General features: G+C 43.9%; 1 long non-coding RNA gene across 1 annotated transcript in view; it reads right to left on the bottom strand.

Annotated features, from left to right (window-relative positions):
* LOC111227225 overlaps positions 1-10,557 on the bottom strand; it is a 50,911-nt gene that overhangs the window by 5,575 nt on the left and 34,779 nt on the right. The window lies entirely within an intron of this gene.

The raw sequence follows: 10,557 nt of genomic DNA, 5'->3' as shown, positions 1-10,557 counted from the left end.
GCACGGTGCTCAGGTCCACACAACACACACTCACACAAACACACAGCTTAATCAGATTTTGCCCCACAAACTTTTGTGTCTTTATGAATGTACGCAACCTGCTAGTTATCAGCCAGTACCAGAAATACTGGCTCAAAATATGCATATGAACTTAGAGGACACAGTAAATATACAGCATGCATGGAATATATACAGTACACTAAAATGAGAGCAGCTAAGGCCGCAGATGCCCTTGAATGAAAACAAAACAAAACAATTTCTTTGTCAAAGAAAATCATAGAGGGCTGTGATAAGCCTCCTTTCAGCAGCGCCTGACTGCTGTTTGGCAGCTCTGCTATGGAATGAGCACATGTGGAAACATGTTTATAGTGTGTTTAGCAGGAATGCAAACGATAGATGATTCGCAAATGATTCAAGTCCTATTCAGGTTATCAAGCACTGATGTCTGAAAGCAGGGAGGTGTAGAAAACTAATTTCTTCTGCTTCAATTATAGTCAAATTTGCCTGTGTTGATGATTTTTTATTTTTTATTTTTAACAAGCTTATTATCCCATTGAGAGACTGAGTTAGCAGATAAACACATGAATGGTTGAAGTCAGATAGAATGTTGAAGTGAGAGATAAAATGAGAGATAAAATGTGGTGAGCATGTAAATCCTTTCATACCATTTGCTTCTACGGTGCCGAGCACTTTTGATGTCGTAGCACATTTTAGATTCAGTAATTTAACGTGTAGCTATCCGAGTTTTCATAGTACTAAAGAAGCTAGCTGGCTGGCTGCTGGTGGACTGTTTGGCTTAATCATACCCAGACAGTTGGAGGAAGTACAAGTCTCTGTCCCTACAGGATCTACATTAAGTCTCCACTCCTCTAATCAGAAAGCCCTTCAACTACATCAGCATGTCCCTCTGGCCCCAACCGACAACCAAATCTCATTTGTCTTTACAACTTTTTAAGGAAATCTGAATTACTTCTCTATCAAGTCTGGAAAAACAATCACTGCTGTCTCAGTGTTCATTGTAATGAACAAAGTCCTTCACAGATCAGCTGTTTGTCTGTGCTCCTTTTGCCCTTGATGCCATGGAAGACACAGGGTGGGAAGTTCTGGGTGGCAGAAAGCTGAGATAGTTGTGGCCACAATGGGGTGCCAGGACTCTGTCAGTCAGCCCAACTCCAGTTCAACTCAAGCGGGTCATTCTCTCTTCACAGTGACATCTGAGAATACCAGTGATGGAGACCAGCAGTGAGGGGAATGGAGGAGCGGAGGGACCATGCCCTGGGTTAGATTGCACTGGGTGCTCAGATAAGACGACAGGAAAGGGCAGATTTGGGCAGGGCAACAGGGGAAGCTGGCTGAGTCTACTGTTACCAGGAAGAGCTCACTCATCCCTCAGATCACCTGCCACACCTGTGGAGGCCAGGATCTGGTTCACAGTGCCACCAGCCAGGAGCTGGGAATTTGTCACCAAAGCCTCGGATTGGACTTAATGTAAACTGATGTGGGGTTACTTCTACAGCAACTGTGGACAATAAATTATTTACAAAGCATACCAAGTTTTAAGATTTCGAACTTTCCAGGTAGCCATTGGTTTTTCATTAATTTCAGTACAGAAACAAAACTTGCAGGGAGACTTTAAACATGCACATAACATTTTCTCAAAGATGGTCCGTCCTTTTTGGTGCCTTCAGGGACATTTGAACATCTGATAATTGAAAAGCAGTAAAATGTGACAAGAGCAATATGACACTAACTTTAAATAAAAAAAATAAAAAAAAAAGGGCAAGCAGGTTTTATATCACCACAGGTTGATTTTCATACCATACTGAAGTGCATGGAAGTCTGTAGCATTATAGCCTTTCAAATTGAAGGATTTGCAATTGTTTTCTATTTTATATGATTGTTAATTAAATATATTAAGTTCTGACAAAATGAGCAAGAAGGGCTCTGGTAAGTTATGATAGTATTTGTCATAATTTTGACATTGATTCTATATTAGCAAAACTGATTAAGTCATAGATCAATAAATCAATCAAAAACCTGTGAGGCTAACAAGTTTGTGGATATGGAAAAGCTGTGATGTAACTCAGAAGACATATGGTCAGCCTTACATTCCTGCCAACACACACACACACACACACACACACACACACATCTTAATCTACACACACTAACAGCACACACACTGTAAAATAAACCACAATGTAGTGTCTTCATCTGGAGTGCATTTCCTGTCCACCGGGTTGGCAAATGGCCACCGGTTCCTGTTTTACACCACAGTATCTCTCAGTTGTACCTCAGAAACAGAAACAACTGTCTCATCACTGAAACCGGGACAGAACTTTGGTGACAAGCAGAATGACCTTAGACTTCTGTTCTGTGGGTGTTGAAATCTAAAGCAATGAGATATACTCCACACATCTGGGAAAACCTTACACAGGGGATTATGCTGGTTTATTATAGTTTTGATAAGGCACAGCTACCAGTTTTGCTTAATTCTCTCAACAAGAAGAGGTGTAATCATCGGTGTCATGTGCTGATCCAAAACTCACTTTTGGAATGGAAATTTAAGAGGATAATAAAGTTACATCAAGCAGCTCTTTAATAAGACAAATTAGACAGCTCAACCCTTGGTGAATGTACTGCGGAAAAAACCTAATTTGTGTGCTGAGTTTTACAAGGTCAGAAGCGAGGACACGGTTTTATTCAGCAGCAACAGCGGTGATGAATCAACTACAAGAATGTCACCCAGTAATCTTCTATCTTCTTTTCTAACCCAGCAGAAGTAGTGACCAGGAGTGGTCACAGGAGCTGTGAAATGTTAGTTTTAGAGTGAAGGTAAACAGCCTCTCCCATGGTGGGCCTGTACCCTACACAGAGTAAGCACATGTTTCCCATTGTGGTTAAAAGGGAAGGGGATTAAAGTGTAGTGCAGCCGGAGCCACAGCTATACACCCCATGGTGGGATCACAGTACTCACAGGTCTTTCAGTACTGCTGATGCAGCCCAGTTGGAAGTGGCTGGTGTGTAGGAAGAGGCCATGGCCAGATCTATCAGATGGACTAGCCAGGGTCCGCTTGAACCTGAGTCTGAGGCCTTTCTTTGGGGCTGAGGGGGCAGGCATGTTACCATGTTGACAGAACTGCCTGACTGGGGCTGGCAGACACTCACACAAACACAGGGTAGGTAAGGATTATGAAAAGGTGTTGAAATGGAGCGGATTTTGGTTTTCAGGGGCCCAATACTGTCCTTATGTAAAGAGATCACCTTCTAAACTCATATTAACAGAAGCAGAGATAGAGAAAAAAAAAGAAATGAAGGCAGGGGGTTAGACTGAAAACAAAAGCAGAAAAAAAAAAAAAAAAAAAAGGGTAATGCGTGGTTGGTTTTGGCTGCCGAATATGAGGGTTTCACCCCCGGGCCCCAGGGTCAAATAGGCCACAATCAGGTACCACAGGGGAAACAGTTAAAGCAGGAGACTGTGACTGTGCAGCCAATTAAAGGACACTTTATAAAGGCAAAAAGTGCAAGGGACATTGAGGAAGATATGCATAGTGGAGCATATCTGCACTTACCAAAAACTGCCAATTAACCAACACCCCATGAAGCTCAGCTGTGACCGCTTCAGCTGGAGAGCTTCCATGTGCAGTGAGTAAAACTTCTTTCTGTGCAGGGTAGGAGGGGATGTAGAGGGAGGGTCAAACATTCACCCTGTCAGTCTCAACCAATACTAGCGCCTCTACCGAGTAGTTTTAGGGATTGATGGTTTGAGGGTTTACTGAGCATAAGTCAACCTGATTTTCAAAAATAGGTCACAAAGATTATGACTTGGACTTGAGCGCTCTAAGACCTGACTTGTCTGGAAGTTTGAAAGTAAAACAGGCAAGTCTCAAGATTTGACCTGAGAAAAATTAAAATCAGGTGGTTATTGCATAACTACACACTTTGAATATTTGAAATCAGTGAGCCTGTGGAAAGGACTTTATCTTAGCTTTGTAACACTATCAGCACAGAATGGAAATAAAAATGTCCAAATGCTGCCCTATTTTCACTTGCATCTTGACTTGCAAATTGCTTACGGAGACTTGTGACTTGATTCCAATGTGCCCTAAATGACTTGAAATCAAGTCCAGTACACTTTGCTCCACCCAGTGAAATGGGATTATCTCCCAGACAAGTTCAAGTCAAAAAAATGATGAACTGTCATTCTTAACCTTTTGGCCTCAAAGCCCACACACATAAACATAGATAATTACATGCTTCACGTCTGTCAGTCTTACAGCGTTGGTGTATCTGCTTCTGTGTATGTTTGTGGGCGGAAATGGGGAGCAGGGGATTGTCTGCAGGCCCTAAGTGTTTGTGCAGATTTGCAGGACTTTCTCACCCACAAAAACACTGTGTGGGTGAAAGAGTACGGCACGTTAATGAGCATGTGCGTACTCGTGTTTTGAAACTGGAAACAGATTTATGTAGTGTTCGGGATCAGCTCTTTAAAGGTCATACCGAACAAGTTAGCTCTGCTCAGTAAACCCTGTTCCCTCTCTGATCCAGGTGACTCTCGGCCAATAGTTTCATGACACACAGGGCAGACACATAACCACAACTCTGACCACCTTCTCCTCTCTTCATGACATCAGTATATTTCCGATTCCAATGACGCCACACTGACATTCAGTGTCGTTGATTAATTGGTTCCTACAGGGCTCTAAGAGTTTCCGTTAAATGACACGAAACACTTTCTGGAGCTCTGAATTGTTAGATACAAACATGCCTCCGGCCGCAAGCAAGGCCACAGCGCAAGATGCCCTGGCATGGGATAAAATATCAGCCACAGAGTTTTCCTACTGACACTGATCACAGCGTTACAAAGCGTTCGAGGGTCAAACTCCCTTGATTACAAATATCCTTTAGCGACACATGTGAAAAAGCAAACACACTTAAACACACATTTATGCATCGGTGCACAAGCCCAGAAGCATGCCATTGCATGCACTTGTGTGTGCACATATTACCCCATGCACACATCAACAAACCCCACAAAACTCCTAATGTAAATGTCAGGGACTGCAAGGGTGGAAAAAGGTGGGATGAGGAACATATCAAGGCTAATCCGGCCAGGGATTAGGAGCGGGCAAATATCACTAATAATAAACAAATGACTAACATTCCCGGTGTGTGTGGTTACAAGCCCCCGGGCTCCAGCTAGAGCCCAGCAGGGTCTGGATCCAATCCCTGCTGTTTATCAGTGCAAGCAGAAGCTGTCACTTGTGAAACCTCCATGACAAACACTTGGGGGGGGACAAACCCAGAATGGGAAACAGAGCAGTCCAACCAAATCACTCCTCCCACTTTGATTTACAGCTAAGACCTCAGAGATCATAGCTTAATATTCTGACTGAAATGGCCATTTTGTTTCTACTCCATTATTCACTCTGACAAACCTTCTTGTTGGCCATTTTCTGTGAGATGACAACTTGATTTTGCCCTAACCAGGCTCTAGTGACGGGCACATATTAGACTACTCCTACAGACATTACATTAGACACAATAAAGTGTCTTATGATTTAGGAGAATACACCTCAGAGGGCATCTTATTCTTTGAATTTAAAATATATTATATGATTCAATGCAGTTTAAAGGAGCTATTTGTAAGTTTTGCTATTGCTACATAGCCAACATTAGCATTAACATCTCTTTACTTGCCAGTCTAGGAAAAATGTAGCGAGTTCAGCATCTAACTTCATTCCTTTACTTGTCAAGAGCTGTCTCCCACAGTGGAAAGCAACCCTTTCTGTTTTGCTTCTATATTCTTCTACTGAAGTTAGCATGCTAGCCTCGGCCCGTTTGGCCCCGTTGGGTGTATAACCTTGTCCTAACAGCAGACTCAGCAAGACTTGTAAGTGAACAGCTGTTAATGCTAATGTTGGATATGTAGCAATAGCGTAATTTACAAATTGCTCCTTTAATATATAGCAAGCAGTGATTTAAAACAGTGATTTATGCAGCACTGTAAATATTAGTCAATTTAATCAGTTGGTTTATCGAGAGAAAATTAACTTTCACTTCTCCCAGTATCCCAGATGTGAGCATTTGCTGCTTTTCTGTGCTTTATGCTTTTACATGAAATATATATTTGGGTTTAGGATTCCTTAGTTAAACAAAACAGTTGATTCTGAAGACTGAGACATTTTAATGGACATTTCTTAATGCTCAAGAGCAAAAGGCATTTTATGTCACAAGTCAACACAAGACAGGCAGCGGAGCAGCACACCTGTTTAGCATATTGACAAATATTGATTGCTTGTCTAGGCATCACCATTGAGATTATTGCAGAGGAATGTTGGACAGATAGAAGTAATTGGCCATAAATTCCCTTCAGATGTAACAGGGTTGGTTAATTAGCAGCATGTGATGAAACCAAGATCAAAGGTAAAGCAGTGAAAGCAGGTTGTAATTTGGTCGCTGCAGTTTTCTGCAATGATGAAATAGTGCACAAGAGGAGAAAGGGCTTCCACTGGAAATGCAGACACAGCATGTTTCCCCCATCTCTTCTCTTTTGTGCTATGTGACATCAGATGAAATGCTCCACTAAGTCTTAATTTAGGTGGATGTTCGGAGGCCTTAATCTCACTCTGTACATGGGTGTGCGTGTCTGTGAGTATGCTGCGAGGTAAAGTCTTCCCTTTGCTCTAATCCACCTATTTTGTTTCGGTCCACTGTTCAGAATCAAGGTGGAAAAGTGCCGAGACTGCAACGTTTTGCCTTCTCAGTCTGTCTGGCCCACACTGCTTTACCTGCTGAGCCCAGAGACTCACCAAGCCTGAAGGACTCTGTTGCTTTAACCCTGTCCCTAAGCATGTCCCTGGCCAGCACAAAAGCCATCTGGGGTGCAGCTGAGAGCTTTAGCAACAAAATAACTCTTTCAATCTGCACTCTGCATGGTTCTGACTGCAGGGCGTTGAGGTCGCCAATACCAAGACTCTTACCGGACCTCCTCCTCTTTCTCCTCCACCCTTCTAATCCTGGCCTACATGACTGACTCCAACTGAAAGCCCCACACGCCAGAGGTGGGAGCCAAAAGCACTGTGAGATTCAAAAAAGACCACCTGCTCATCAAACTAAATTGCACTCACTGAAGGCAATGGGGAATAGAATAGAGAGAATGAAAAGGAGGGGAGCAAGAGGGAAAAAAAAATGAGTAAGAATAAAAAGAAAGACAAGTCACCGCTCTCCCTCTGTGATCTTGGCAGACAAAAGAACAAATTGCATTTCTGCGTCATGGCACCCGAGGGTCAAAATCGGCAAAGGCTCCCACTCAATGCTGTTTGTGGGTGAGCATGTTGATATAGGTTCCATCAGTTCCCACAAGAGAGCCAGAGAGGTGCACAGGCCTACCTTTAAGCCTTTCATCTTGGCTTCTTTTGTATTCCGCTACACTTGTGTCTGTTGTCTCTCTCCTCTATTGGGCAGAATTGACTGTTATTATTCCAAACAGCATTATCTTTATTAATGCCACAGGTCTCAGGACTGTGCACTCCCTGGGAGCCGGGTCTGGACAGAGCTGCAACCAATCTCCCTAGATAAAAGCTCAGTGGAGAGCTGTATGCAAGCCAGACAGCTTGGACAGGCCTTCATCCTCCCTCCTCATTCTCAGAGAGAGGTATAGTCCCTACAAAGACTAAGATATGGCTTTAATCTTAGCACTTTGAGTCAGACAGAAACATTTGAACCCGGAGCACCTCTCTGCAAGGCTATCAGAAGTCACTTGGGGTTGTTAGCCACTAGTCAGAACAAACAATCTGTATTATTAGCAAATACATTTATATAATATTTGAAAAGTGCAAAAAGAAAATCATCCATAATGAAAAAGTTTCTAAAACCTGGAAACTGAAGGAAAGGTTTTGGACTCATGTACAAACTGTTCAGGTTATAAATCATGAACACTATATCGTGTGGTGCTAAAGTTTATGGGGTTGCCCTCCATCTCTACCGCGGCTTATCCTGTCGGTGGCTCATATGTACCTGGAGCCGAGGCTGTTTCCCAAAGTCGGCCATGTGTGACGAGTTATTTTAAAGGTGGTGTGGAGAGCTGACGTGTGGCCAGGCCAGGGCAGGGCAGCGGCTGGGGTCTCGGCTTAGTGCCTCAAGCCCCTCGCTCCAGTGGTCACACAGCATCAGCTCCCGGCCCGAGCCCGGACACTGATTTATGGGACAGGGGGATTACCATCAAACCAGCCGTGAGGACCACCCAGATGGTGGCACAGGATGACAGCCGTGCAAACACACACAAGCACGCACGCACGCACGCACACACGCAGGCACACAAATTCAGATATACTTATGCATTCACGCATGCACCTATAGATATTCACATAAATCCATACACTTAAACAAATAATGACTTTAAAAGGCAAATAAAAATCTTGCTATTTAAGATGTTAAATATTAAAGATGCAACTTTCTGGAGATAACCAAGCATGAAAAGCCGCACATGCAATTTGTAACGGCTCTGTTAAACAGTCAAGTGCAGTGGGAGGGATTAGTTCGCTGAGGTTTCCTCATTACCACCAACGCGAGGGAGGCAGCTTTGCTCATCAGACTTCATATGTATCTACAGGATGTGCCAGGTTAGAAGTAATTCCACTCAATCACATCATACTATTTCTTTTTTTTTTCCCCTCACTTAACTTTGCATAATGCATAATTGAAGACTGATGACTTGTGTAATTTTCTATCTGAAGTGACTCAGGTCCAAAACAAGAGCCTTCCATGCAGTTTAACATGGGGAGCAGAAGCCAGGCTCCGACTCTGGCTTCTATCAAAACTTTTTGTAAATTCTCTGAAATGGGTGCCATTCAGCTTGATCACAATGTTTAATAATTCACTTTCCACTTTTCTCGATGCAGGTCTGGATGCCTCTCGTTTTCACTCCGAATGCTTTTACCATCCTTAATACTTTTCCACCAAGTCACATTTTCATCCAAGAGCATGTGCAAATACACTGAGCAAAAGAGGAAAAAAAAAAAAAAAGGAAGAAAAAGCACATATTTCTCACTTGCCAGGGCACAGCACAACTCAACCTCAAGGCTCCAGTCTGATGAGCCGAACAATAAGAGTCAATGACATATCGGACGCAGTGCATTCCTTGGGCAAACACTCACCTCATAAAAGGGAGACAGGTAGGCAAACACTCACCTGCCCTAAGCTAATAACACATGTGGAGGCAAACACACAAACACACACACACACACACACACACACACACACACACACACACACACACACACACACACACACACACACACACACACACACGCTTGAGCTTGTCGATACATTGAGACAATGATGGGAATTAGATTGCGCAAAACTGTGGTAGCGTAAAAATAGGACCGGATTTGTTCAGGAAAAAAAAAAAAAAAAAAAACATCTCAGAGAGACACATGTAGCATTTTTCATAACAAAAATCATCATACCACAGGAGAATGCAAGAGATTTGTGTTTACTTGTCCTGTATTAATGTGCTATGTGATATATGACTGGCACGCTCTGTTTACGGTTTCTCTTAATCATTGCCCAGCAAAAATAAACAGATATAGGATGATTTTAACCGAGGGCATCACGGAGGATTTCGTCGCTTACACAGAATATGTTTTATAATAAATTTCACATTATAAACCACATGTAGGTCAGGGCCCAAGAGCATGAGTTAGCCTCCTCATAACTTGTGTCTACGTGTGGATGGGCATTTCTGACTGTGTAACACTGCGTGCTTGTGTGTGTGTCAGGAACTCATTGATGACTGTACGCACTTTCCTACCAAACAAATCACACACATTTTCCCCAAAGGCTCTTCATTGCCAGCAGAGGAAAGCAAAGCCTCAGTGGGACGCACCCTCAGCACTTCCTGACCATGTGACTCCCTCCAGCTGCCTTTTGATTGGCTGCTCAGAGGCGGAGAAGATGAAGACAAGGAGGGGTGGAGGGGAGGGGAGGGGTGGGTGAGTGGTGGTGGTGGAGGGCAGCAGGGAGCTGGCTGGCAGCGGACACATGAGAGAAAACAAATTCCTGCCCCATTGCCATGGAGATGAGTCAACAGCAGGTCGGGGGAGAGCAGAGCGGGCCGGGGGTTGTGGGGCACAGGCTGACCTGCTGTAGTTAACAATTCATCCCCGTATCCGGCTCCCAAATGATTGGGCAAACACGGAGTGCTGCGGAGTCAAAAGGGCCCTGAGGGTCTGAGAGAGGGGCATCACCCTGGGGTGACACGCTGACAGGCACACACTGGTTGGTAGAGGGTGGACCAGCTGAAAGCCCCAGTAAGGGATAGGGGGCACTAGTGGGGGAGGGAGGGAGGGGGGGGGGGGGGATGGGCGGGGCATGATTGGATGTGGAGAGTGGCTAAGTACATTGAGTACCACAGGCTCCAGCACAGTCACGACACAGTATTGATGGCTGTGGCTTTGTGAAGCAGTGTAATTAAATGATTTGTGTTAAGATGCCACTTTGAGGATGAGAACAATCTCTTCAAGCACACCACAACAAACGTCACCCAGTACATTC

Source organism: Seriola dumerili, unplaced genomic scaffold, assembly GCF_002260705.1.
Source record: "Seriola dumerili isolate Sdu_G_001 unplaced genomic scaffold, Sdu_1.0 BDQW01000169.1, whole genome shotgun sequence".
Lineage (NCBI taxonomy): Eukaryota > Metazoa > Chordata > Actinopteri > Carangiformes > Carangidae > Seriola > Seriola dumerili.
The sequence above is the reverse complement of the archived record's forward strand: the minus strand, read 5'-3'. Positions and strand labels throughout refer to the sequence as shown.